We start from the raw sequence: 14,194 nt of genomic DNA, 5'->3' as shown, positions 1-14,194 counted from the left end.
ATATTTTATAAGCGCGAACTGTATTCGACATAATTCATTATTATAAATAAAAGAAATTGTGCAAATATATCAATGGCATTGTTTAAGCTATACTTGGAATATTAGTAAAAATTATTTCAAAAATAACATCGTATTTAAGGTAATTGTTTGTTATTGATTAAATCTTAACCTGCAAATTATACACTTTAATAGTATGCTTATTTCTTGAACAAATAATACTTTAATCTTCAGGATTATTTTTAAAGAAATCAACGATACAAGTTGTATATTAAATATCAAGATAATTCCAATTGTTTCAGATAAATATATGTTTAGCTTACTTCGCTACTCGATCTTAAATAAATACGTAATGGACAACTTAAAATAAAGGGAGTTCAAATCTAAACATTAAAATCAAATTCAATACCTAATAATAATCAAATAATAAGTTAACTCGATTAGTTTATTCATTCGAGTTATTCGAGACACAATATTATTGAATTCTAAATCTTATAATTAATAATTTCCTCGTGCAGCAAAATATCTTTGGATATAAAAATATAAACCTATTTTCATATAAAAGTTGTAATACTTTTAAAATAAGTTTAAATTGAAAAATAATATGATATGACACGAACCATCATCCGAGAGTTATAAACACAATAAACATGCTATACAATCAACTCTTGTAATCTTAATCTCAGCATAAACTTTAATTACAAAATGTCACATGAACCTTTAAAAAAAAATATAAAACTAAATTTAAAATTTAAACAGAAAATATGTATCTATAGAACTCTATTTAATTAAGATATAATTGATAATAATATTATACTAAAAAATAGAAATATTGTTTAATTTTTGAACAGTAAAATATACTTTCATACAATTTCCATATTTGACTAAATTATACTAGTGAAATAGACAAATGAGATTAATGTATTTATCTATAAGACTAAATAATATCAAAGCAACCGGTCACAGAAAATTATTTTATTTGAAAATTTAAAAATATTAAACCCTATTATATTTATAAATTTTATATTAGTTGAATTATTCTCATTTTAATTTAAGCCAATAAAAGCAATACAAAGACCTACATATTTATATTTTATGTATGAAGAACTGTCTACACTATACTGTGAATATTCTATTCGTTTTTTGGACTAAAATACTAAAAAACTTCAATTTTACAAATAAATTACAAACATAGTAACACATCATTAACATTTTAATTCCAATTATTGTTTAAAATATTTACTATCATATTTTTCAAGAATGTAATAACTAATTTAGTAAATAAAAGACTTAAAATTAAATTAATTATCGTAGTATTTAAAAAAAAATTATATGTATACAATAATTATTATTAATTACTTACTTTTACATGATATAGTAAAATAGGTGCATTATGCTTATATGTTAAGAAAAAATATACTATACATTTAACACTAGCACGTATTTTCTTCATTTAAAGTAGTTTTATATATTATTATAATATGCGGTTACTCATTGCTAAGTCCATTAAAATAGGTATGTTAAATAATAAAATTTTATCTTTTAAAATATTCATGTAAATAATGAATAGCCATCATGTAGGTATCTAATATCATTAAATGTCATTATTTAAACTGTTTATGATATTTAGACGCAAGTTATATTATATTGTTATTTTGAATAATGATACATTTTTTCGTTATTAATATTTATGTACTATTTTTAGTTGTCTATTTTGTTTTTCTGGCTAATCTATTTCATTTAAAAATCATTAAAAAAAATAGACCAAATAAACTTGAGTATTATAGGAGTCATGTTGCGTGGCCGAATATTTAAGTTATATAATGAAAAAATACAATTGTAAATTATAATATATATTATATCACATTTTAATACGCATCTCATTATAATAATATCATAACAAACTTTTGATTTAACTACATTGCTGTATATTTAATAACACACGAATGCCTAAAAATAAAAGTATAAATTAAAAATTAAAAATACATAGCAAACTTCAATTAAGAGTCTTTATGCAAAAAGAGCGTATTTATCATCATAATATTTCTATCTTAAATATGTTCTAATTGCAAATGAAATTATTACTATGATTTAAAAAATTTACATTATTAATAATATAATTTTAATTTTTTTGAACTTAAAAAATCTTTTTTAACTAGCAACACTGTTGATAATCTAATATAATGTATTAATATTATTATTAAGTTCCTTTAAAATTATTTAACTTTAAATGACGTTGTATGTATGTGTAAATCTAATATTGAAAAACTACTTGGTAAAGATTCTTTAGAATAAATTACCAAACTACAGTCAATAGTCATAAATAATTTTTAAGTAGTTCAATTGTAAAAATGTATTAATATTTGTGCAATTTTATGAAATTTCTGAATTTTTGGAAAAAAACATGATTCATTTAAAACTTTTTTCGTTCATACATTCAAATACTACTAAGACACGTAAAATAAAATATATTGTTGTAGTAATACCTACCTATACAATGAAGTAATAGTTACACGGAATAGGTACTGAAATGAAGTGAATTTAACTCGATCTTTTTTAAAAAAAAGTGTGCATCCCTAAGAATAGATAAGCTAATAGTAAAAAAATTTGATAAAAACCTATTCTGCAGTTGCCTGTTGTTTAAAAGTAGATTGGTTAATGGTTATAAATAAATTTATAATTTACATAAATACGCAATCGCTATAATTCCTTAAAAACCCATCTATTCGTCCAACTATTCGTGGATAAATTTATAATATTGGAAAGTTGCTCAAACAAGAAAGTTTTTTAGAGTATAATGAGCAAAAGCAAAGAATCTTGTGTTACGATTTAAAGTTGAACCAAAAGACGCCTCTATGACGTATTTTAACCGGATACATTTCTGCTTTTAAACTTCCGACTAAAGGATGAAAGCGAATACGCGTGACTTTTAATGTTAATCACACAAAACAACATGCGAACTCCGACAAGACACACAACAGTGATATAGCTATAGAAACCAAAAGTTATTTATAAAAGTAATTTTTAATGATATTAAGTTGCTATACGTGAGTTAAAAAAATTTAAAAGTTGTCTTACTTAAAGAACATATTATTTAATCATTTAAGATTTAATGTAACTATCAGATAATACAAAACGTAGTTTAATTCTTAAATAATAACAATAATGAAAAAGTTACCTTACACATTTTGTTACACAACATAAAATAATATTAAACAACCTTTAAACCTAACTGGAACTTTTTTGAATTCAGGACTAAACGAAATATTTACTTATTTCATAAATATGTGTTTGTTTTTATATTTATCCGTGAACATACTGAATACATTTTAAATTTAAAACGCTCCAAAAGATAATTTGTTTTTTCGGAATATTTGAATAGATTTTAATGTATAGAAAAATGTGTGTAAATATACAACTATTTGAACACAATTTTTATGAGTTATGGCCAAGTGGCCCGAGTACACAATTAATATCAGTATATAGACAAAATAAGACTATAATTCAAAAAATAATATTACACAGTTAACTTCGTATATATATATACATTCATTTTATAACTAGCAAAAGTTGAAACTGTTTTTAGAAATTTAATCATTAGACTTTATTCAGATATTTTTTTATCTCTAGTTAGTTTTTATACTTTAAACTTTGAAAGTCTATTTTTAATATTTATTTAATATCTGAATAAAATGGAAAATAATTTTAATCTCACAAATAATAATAATATATAACTTTTTATTTATTTATTATTAATTTAATTTGGTAAAATGAATAAGTTTTGTTATTAGACTTGACATTTTAATATAATAAACCGAACTAATTTCTCGTCGATTTCAAAAATCTTAAATCACAAGATTTTATGAGAAATTTCAATTTAAAAATAGCATAAACCCTTTCATATTTTATTATTTTTTTGAACGCATAATTGTTATGGCAAAACACCGAACTAAGCGAGGCGAGTTAAGTACACAACACTCAGTCCCTGTATTCTGTTATTCTGCCCATAGTTGCTTATATTATATGTATATATATTTTTTTTTAATTTGTTGAATTGGAATTTATACTATAACAGAATAACGTCTACGACTTTACATAATTAAATCATTTAATTTCGCTTTATTAAAAAAATAATTAATTATAAAATTGTCATTAATTACTTTTAATGGGATAAAATAGTAATAAATCATATAGCAATGATTTTATACCTTAAAAATAAACTATTAAATATTATGTACTAGCATACCTCTATTGTATAGTACAAAAAATATAAATACGTATAAATAACAATTACACAAAAATTAATACAAACATTCAGATTTCTAATAATCTCAGCAATAAACAAACCAGGGAAATCACCCGGGTGTATAGTACGTATTGAGTGTACTTTGTTTTTTATTAGATGAATTTAATGGATGTGTTGGAAATAAATTCACTGATTATACATGATTAAACACGAAAAACGATCAAAACAGTGGCGGTATACATTTCTAAACATTTTTTATATTGTAATATATTTAAATTAGTTATACCGTAAAAATTGCACTAATATTTTTAAAATATTATTATTATGTATAACCAATAATAATAATACACATAATGGTAAAAATTTTCAAGCAGCTATGAATAATATTTTCTCTATTAAAATAAAATAACTAAAAACAATTTTACAAAAATCTAAATTAATATGGATTTATGCTCGACTTTTTTAATTTCAGAAAGAACATTTTATGAGGAGAGCCTTGCATTTAAATACCAAGCTTTTTGAGCGAGTATAGAATCTATTAGCAATATTATCTATAGATAATCAACTCAAAATGGTCAAAAACAACTAAACTATTTTCAAAATTACAGATATCTGCAAATAATTGAATTGAATTTTTAATTTTTTGTGTTCTGATTAGATTCAATTTTCTACATAATTGGTGATATTTATTTGATTGATCAATGATCAATAATCACATTATTTAAATTATTAGTTTTTAAATAAAAATATGATTAAAAGTTATTGTTGAAATACTTAGTTTTTGTTAATCATTAAAATAAAACAATTTATACTCAATGTTAAAAATTTAAATAATACCATATTTTCATTGAAAAAAATTAATTGATAATAACTATTTTCATATAAATATATTTTAAAAATGTTCGTTGATTTTTTTTTTCCATTAATTATTAAGTTACCTCTTTCTACAAAAAAAAAAATTCCACTTATCCATAGAAACAATAACTTTTTTATTGTCTTCATTGTGTAAAGATAATTTTCAATACTTACAAATCCTAAAAATTTAAAGAATAAAGGACATCATCATTATATTTTTCTATTTTGTCAATCATTGGATTTTTATAAAATGAATCAATGATCAACATAATACTTTTCAATAAAACGTATATGTTGTTTATACATCATACATATGTTCACATACAACAATACAACTATTTATTTATATAGTTGTTAACCGGTATCGATTATACCATTCACAAATGCAAAATTTAAAAATTAAGAAATATACCTACTACTTTAGTTTTTTGTATGTGAATAATACTAATAACTTAATGTTTGTAGAAAAATTATAATTTTTAGCAACATAATTATTCTATCCATACAAAATATTATCTATGTTCTATGCTATTTTGTATTTTTAATGATATAATTAAAAAAAAGCATTATACATTTTAGAAATATTAAGGCTATACGCATAAAAAAAAACACTTAAATATAAGTCAGATTGATGCCAAAATAAATTTAATTAAAATTTTAAATTAAAATAGAATGTTTTTTATTTAGTTTATATTTGTTTAGTTTTAAATATAGGATTAATGGAGAAATTATAAAATTATGAAATAATATAAACAGAGTGATTCGCCAAGCGTGCTCACCCCATTTTTATCCTTTAGAATATTCTTAACTACTATATTATTTTCTAGTATACTTTATGAGCATATTTTTAAATGCTTAGAATTTTTTTCCATTTTAAGGAGTAACCTGTGAAGATACAATTTTCTTTTTAAAATCAAAACTACAGTAAATTCTTAATCAGGTTGATTTTTTTAAAAAAAAATGTATGTGCTCTAATGGAAAATAATACAGGTTGCTTTATTTATTTGTACCTAATATAGAAGTAACTTATACCCTTATAAAAGTTTATTTCTCATACATTAACATAGTGAGCTTTTAATAAACTATAATAAACTGATAACTACAGACAAGATTTCCCGTTATATTTTTATTTTCACACACCAATATTTTTATAAATATTATAACCGATTTATAATCCATTAACCTGGTGTTAGTTTTAAAATTTAAAGTAGTATTATTGAACATTTTAAGAATTATTGCTGGATTTTACGGTCAGATCGAAGTATGACACCGGTAATGTTCTACGAAAAGCTGCCGTAAGCTTAAATGATACAATTCAACGCGTATCTGATGAACTATTTCTGTGACATCGTGTACACTTCACAACTTGGAAAATCAATATGGTTTTAATAAGGATCTTTTATTATTTTTCCTATAAAAATAATTGTCAGATATTTTTAATATCAATAAAAACGTTAGTTAATCTTTTAATACTTTTGTATAGTTACTTACTAATCTTATGAATTATTTATTTATATACATTTAAAAAAAATTAGTTGTATTAACCAGACGCAGCTTATAGTCAAACTCGATACAGACATAATTAACTTCCGAAGATAAGAAAACCTTTCTACAGTTTATACTATAACTGTTCAAATAAACTAATAGAATTTTCGCCTCACAAAAAATTGTGATTTATGGACCAAACTTTTGAATCTAGAGATTTTTTTCACTAAAGAAGTTTTAATGATTACTTTTTTCAGTTCTTTGTAAAATCCCAAAATTCTTGCTATTAGTCAATTTAAATTATTCTATCATAATTGTGGAAATATATATTTTAGCCTCACTTACGATACATTTTTGATTATGATTTATAATCATCTTAAATTATTTGTAAAATAAACGTAACTTACATTTATTTATGGCATAGATCCTTGGTCCAGCAGCTTACAACGAAATTCCTGAAAAAATACAATAATAAAATAAAATATTTCATTTCATTTCATAAATTGTGTAGTCTGTTTTTTTATTTACAACTTTTTATTATTCACTGTACGTGGATATATAATACGAGGATATTTGTCTTCCGTACTATTCATCACTAGGCTTATAAATGGCTTATACAATTTAAAGATGAGATATAATATGAAAGTATAAACACCAACCTATCAAAAGCTCTTGAATATTATAATTATATAATATTTCTACCGGAATATTATTATGTTTTACGGCTATTATATAACACTTTAATTGTTTACTGTAAAGCATAAGTACGTTCAATAAGATATCGTATTGAAGAACACAGATCTGACGTATGCACTATGTCACCAGAATCTCCGGCCAGGTGTGCTTTATGCCAAGGTAGCCACCCTGCCAATTACAAAGGCTGTCCCGTTTATAAAAAACTTAATTACAGACCACCTCGTCGTAAACATTTCATATCTACTCCCAAATCTCATACAAACTTCCTTAAATCCACCTTAAATTCCAATACCGATAAACCATCATATGCCGAAGCCACTTCCTCCAATCATAACCATTCCCACCTATCTCCTAATATAGAAACTTTATTTACATCTTTTATTACCGAATTCAGTGCAATCATAAAACCCCTCCTGTCTCTCCTAACGGCTTTATTAAATAAAGGTAATTTGTAATTCCATATACCGTTATACGTCCACCATAATATATTGTATCATTTCATTTTATATTGTTATCTAATCACCAAATTATCTAAATTATGCTATAATTAAGATTCTATTTATTGTAAATCTTTTATACATATATTATATATTGTAATAACTGTCGAACTATAATAGTTATATACTGAAAGTTCTAAATGAAAAAAAAAAAAAAAAAAAAAAAAAAAAAGATATCGTATTGCTATTACCTATTATTTATTTAATTCGTTACAATTTTGCGAAGATGTGATGCGAGACGTGCACAACGAAATTGTCGTTGACATAATTTTACCTTTTCCAGTTGTATATATATATAGTTTGATGGGGAAATTAAAAACACGACTATTCGCCGGGACATTGTACAACAATACAAATCTGCATGTTACATATTATATTATATGTATTATTTTTACGTGTATTCATGTCAACTATTGTGTAAATCCTATACGTGTTTGTACTACAGTCGTAGACAGCAATAATTGGTACCGCGCGTACATGATTCGGTTATGATGAAACTCGATTCCTATAATAATGTATCTATAGAAAAAAATAATGGCCATGCAAATACGAATGACGCGATAGTGGGCATGCAAATACGAATAACTACACTATAGCGGTAATGCAAATATACGAATAACGTACATGCGGTGGGTTACAGGAGGATAATAACTCCAATTTGACTGGAAAAATATTATAATATGCAATTAGCAAAGAGGTGGTTCGAAGAGTTTCGCATTCGGGTGAACGAACTGCATAATATAACTGGTATGATATGTTGTCCCGACAAGTTGATATGGATACGACCTTGAATACAATAGTAAAATGTATTCGGCACCAGAGCAACACCCAATGGTAATGATATGACGACGGTTAAAATCAAAGTCATTTATCAACCGATCATTTTTCACTAATGCCTCTACCGTAGAAACAACGAAACGCGCATGTCAATTAATGTTTTTGGGATATCTTATATCCTTGTTGTTTGAAATATTGAAAATATATTATTCTAAATGACTACCACGAGAGGTCAATATTATATTTTCGATATAGCAAATACAATTCAGCAATATACTAGTGGTTACTAATGTTTCGTGTATCCAAAGCTGCAAATAATACTGCGACTCGCATACGGCATATCTTAAGCACAAAACTATACATTTCTAAAATTCAAACTACGCAAAAAAATTAACTGTTTATATATTATAGACTATAGTAGTATCAAAATAACTACAATTGTATTTTATTTCAGTCACGTTCGACATTTTAAAGAGCTTTAAGACTATTTTAAAATATATTTTGAAAATGTAAATAATATTTTCACTTAAAACATAATCCATTACAGAATAATGTAATTCATCTGTAAACTTAATATTTTCCAATAATTTGTTGTTATATAAATACTGTTAAAATCTATTACATAATATATATGTTACGTAAGTATATTATTTATTAGACGTACCTAATTAAAAATGTATTGTAAAATAAAGCTATATTTTATGATCAATTTGTGTGCTTACGGTAATAATTTGTTCAGTTCCGTGTAATACATATTATCATAATAAAAAATGTAAAGAGATTATTAGCAAGTATTAAAAATATGATAATTTTAGTAAAGGTAAAAATAAATGCATGAATAACTTAAAATATAGTCTAACGTAAAAGCATAATAATGTTATTTTAGAAAAATACGATCAACTAAATGTGTTTGCAAACGTAAACCCATTGCATAACGTACTCGAATAATGTTCATATTATATTGTCAGTAAAAATAATGTTGGTTTCTTGTTATTGTAAATATACTACTGTTGTGTATAAGAACTGCGGATGTAACCAATAAATTCCATCAGAAGGAACAGAGAATATGACATATAACCAACAACTAAATCGCATAAAAGTAATCACTCAGAGGATCTTAATTTAATCTTTGTTGCTGTTAATTGAAGCGTAGCAAAGGGGAGAAATGTGCGATTACTATATTAAACCAAAAGTATAATTATTATACTTTTGTAAGTAATAAATAATAACATTGGAAATCAGAATTCAGAATTATAATATAATATTTTTCATAGTCCAAAAATGTAAAATTGATTTTTATATCTTTGTAGTATAACATACACATTATAAAAAACACAAAAAGAACATAATTTGTTCTTTATATTTAGCTTCCATTTTTTAATTTCTTAATTTATATTTATTTTTTCTCATTTTTAACAATTATAAGTATTATATTAAATTTAAATATTATTTTGGAAATAAATAACACGTCTTCGAGTTGAAGGAGATTGAAACTTGAATTTTGCTATATTATATAACTAAACCATCATTAGCTTTATTTATTTTAAATTGATATTCAACAATGAAACGTCAGAAATAATTATAAAATATTGATACAGGTTAGAGTATACCTATGAACTCTAGTAAACTTAAATAATTTCTAAAAATAAATAACAGTTAAATTAAATTAAAAAATAATAATAATAATAATTACTTATACATATATACACAATATCCATGGCCTACATGAATTGAATTTTTATATAATAAATATTTTATATGATCATGAACATTGAATATAATATTATGATATACTGTAGATACCTGCTACGCTCGTATATAATATTAAAGACAAAGAACTGCCCACATTAGTGTAATTGTTAGATCAAATATAATGCATGGGTAAATGCACATGAATTGTATTAAAAACATAATAGATAGTATACATTCACTATTTTTAAATACAATATAATCAGTATATATAAGAAAAATTATTCATTTTTACAAAGGTTCATGATTTTTGTAACTACAGTATAATGTTTAATTAATTAAATTAAGATTATAATTAAAAATAAATAACGTTCTTAAACTCTTCATATTTGAAAAATATATTAAAATATTATACAGTTTAATATTAGTAAATGTATGTTTTATTAATATTAATTTGCAACAAATATTTTTTTTGGGTTTTTTTTTTAAATATTAATTTAATACTATTTCTACAATACAAATATAAAACGTCAGAAGATGTGAATAGGAAATTACCCAGTGACGGCACTCTATCCGTAATATTATAATATTTTTTTTTATTTTCTACATGACAATAATTGGGTATTTTAAAAAATCTATTTTGTTTTATCATAGCTAATATTATTCTATATTTATTAGTTGTTATTTATTAGGAACTTGGATAGTCGACTTGTATGCTACCTGCCAGTAAATTATATTTATAGCTAGGCAAAAATCTATTTTTGTTTTCACAACTTCAATAACTAATTTATCAACTAGTAACATAAATATTATCAGAATGTGACCATTTATACACGCAAGGACACTAAGTATAACTATTTATACCAATATTTTAGAATAATAAATTATACTTATATATAAGACTGATAATTGAATAAAATTTACGGATATATATCAATCAATCGATTAAATGTTTATAGTGTTATAAATCAGTCAATTTTTGGTGGGTCGCGAACAATTTTTTGAATTATGATGTCAGTGCTGTTATTAACCATAACAGAAAACAAATACACATTATTAAGAGTACATTTGTAAAAATATATTGATTATAACCTATAAAATACTAAATACATAATAAAAATGTATACATATTTATATAATACAAATTTTGTTTTTAGAACTATTTTTAGAAAAGTGAAACCATGTGAGTCACGAAAGAATTTTTGGGGGACAAGTGGGTTGCAATACTAAAAAGATTGAGAACCACTATTCTAGAGTCTAGACAATATATATTTATATTTATTATTTATTGAATAAAAACACGAGACGTAACAAAATGTATTTTAATTTAAATATTAATTGTTAATAAATGCATTAAAAGAAAATATGTTAGAATTGTATCAAATTAAAATCAATATGTAGGTACTTAAGAAAATAGAAGTTACAATAAAATTTGACGATGATAAATATAATATATTTTATTATATTTAGTAGCGTATTATATTATAACATGTACCAGATTTTGGTTAGCATTTTTCATCAGTTTGGATACAACAAGACGATTACCTGAATTTTCAATATTACTTAATTCTTTTTTTATTTAAATTAATATATAATATAATTTTATTTCTTTTAATGAATGATACATAAAATTATACTTTAAAAAAGCCTAAAAGGTATTTAAATAGAATCACAATGAAATACATTATCGTCTTTATTTTTTTAACTCAAATGAAAATATTTTTACTTTCAAAATTATTAAGGCTTATAAAACGCTTTTATGCACAATACAATAAGAATTTAACGTCGAATTTAATACATTTTCAGATAATACTAAAATAATTATAATTTGAGTTTTTTAGGTAGGTACTTTATTTATATTATTATACACTTATTAGGTCTAAATTAAAATTATATGAAATATATAATATTTTAATATTTATTAATATAGTTATAGTGTATAACACAAATTCAATGATTATTTTGAAATTGATTTAACTCCTACCAAACAAACATGATGTAATTTATTAATTATAAATTTTATAACTAATGAACACTATTACTTAACAGTATTACAAAAAAAAAGCTTTAAAATACTCCATGTTATGTCATTGTTTAGATCAACAATGCTAAATAATTTGGCTCAAAGTATTTATCTTTACTTCCCCAATTCAAGTATTATTTACAACAAAACAATCTAATTGAATGACTAATATGGTTTCAACTTTTTTTGTTATAGGTAAGTCTTGACCTAAGTATAGCAATTAAAGAAGTTTAATTTCCAAGTATGTATATTATTTTCAAAGGTTAGTAAGCAATACAAATGTTTTCATAAATATTTACTACAGACACAATAATATTATACCTGAAACAAAAACAAGCACTGGAATAATAAAATGTATAACTTTATAACGCAATTAATAATTTCTTTAATAAGTGTTTTAGTTGTATCAAAAATTACTTTGAAGGGACGTTTTTATAAAAGCACTAAAATTCCATTACACTCTTCTTTAAAGGTTTCTTGAAAGAACTCTTTAACGCAGAATTCCAATATAACTCGTATAATAATGGTATTGTATAATTTTACATGTACCTATTGTAATATGTTTAATACCATACTTTTTTTTAAGAATAATGAAATATTAAATCACAATCTTCATTTAATGTAACTTTTTATAATAATAGAAATATAAATACATCATAATATTTAAATATTTGTTATAGCCTATAGGTAATATAATATATACTAATTTAAACCTAGCCGGTTTTATTTATGAACAACAATTTATATTAGGTATTAAAAATATGATATCTATACGACTATACTACATTACTATTTAATATTCAGGTCCCGAATTAAAATAATTTTGAATTCATAGTTAAAAATATTTCAGATTTATATTATAATGGTATCTATTTAACCTATATTATATTATAATCATTTATTTCAATTTATTTAAAGATGATTAAAAATATTCGCTGTGTTTTTGAAATATTTTAAGCGAAAAATATTTCACTGAGATTCAGGAGAAATTGGATAGGAAGATTATTTTATCAGTCCTTTTTTTTCTTAGTATACCATCTCGTTTGTAAACAACTTTTTTGTACGCCAAGTTAATTAAGCTATGTACAGAAATATATATATATATATATATTATGTACCTCTTCTATATTTTATGAAATTTCAGCTGGTAGTTACCTATAATATTATTTACTTTGAGAAGTTTTTATTTTCAACCTAAATTGTAGTTCTATACTGGCGCAGTGGTGTGTTTTGCAATCAAACCCGTTATATTTTTCTCAAAAATATTACTGTACGGTTTACGTTTAAAAAATCGCTAAAGGAAAAAAATAATAAATAAAACACCGATTAAAAAAGTCATAACCATAAGCACGATATTATACGTCTCGCGTATTGTGCACAGTATTGGTACTTAATAGTTTTTACTCGATAATAATAGAGGTACGGACAATTTATAAGGACGACAACGTCGTGTAGAACAACGGCGGTGTTATAGGTATATTATATACCTATACAATAATAATATAATACGTGTATGGCGTATGTATACAGATATAATAATATAGCGGTAATGGGTTTATTATGTAGTATTATATTATTATGGTTGCCGGTGACGTCGCGCGCATAAACGTGTAAATATTAGTGCGTCGTCGTGGAAGCGAGACGACCGCGACGCAGTGAGGTGACGAGGGAAATATTATCACGAGGAGGAAAAATGTGCATTTGCGCGTCGACACACGCACAAAGAATATGTTATTATTATTGTTATTATTATTATTATAAACGGCGTAATATTATTGTCTTTGGGTCAATCCTATAATAACGGCGGCTGCTAACACAATGCGGTTAACCGTCACGGCGCGTTTATGCTAATTTAACGCACAGCTGACTGCAGTCGCTGCCGCCGCCGGTTTCGCGTGTCGCAACCTGTGCGGGCGCTATAGGCGCGGT

General features: G+C 24.0%; 1 protein-coding gene across 1 annotated transcript in view; it reads right to left on the bottom strand.

Moving 5' to 3' along the window:
- LOC132919308 (Ig-like and fibronectin type-III domain-containing protein 1) overlaps window positions 1–14,194 on the bottom strand; it is a 92,600-nt gene that overhangs the window by 46,811 nt on the left and 31,595 nt on the right. The window contains exon 2 of the mRNA XM_060980776.1: window positions 6,991–7,038. The gene's annotated coding sequence lies outside the window, so the exon portion shown is untranslated. The remainder of the gene's footprint in view (window positions 1–6,990; window positions 7,039–14,194) is intronic.

The sequence above is a fragment of the Rhopalosiphum padi genome, chromosome 1 (assembly GCF_020882245.1).
Source record: "Rhopalosiphum padi isolate XX-2018 chromosome 1, ASM2088224v1, whole genome shotgun sequence".
In the NCBI taxonomy this organism is placed as follows: Eukaryota; Metazoa; Arthropoda; class Insecta; order Hemiptera; family Aphididae; genus Rhopalosiphum; species Rhopalosiphum padi.
The sequence above is the reverse complement of the archived record's forward strand: the minus strand, read 5'-3'. Positions and strand labels throughout refer to the sequence as shown.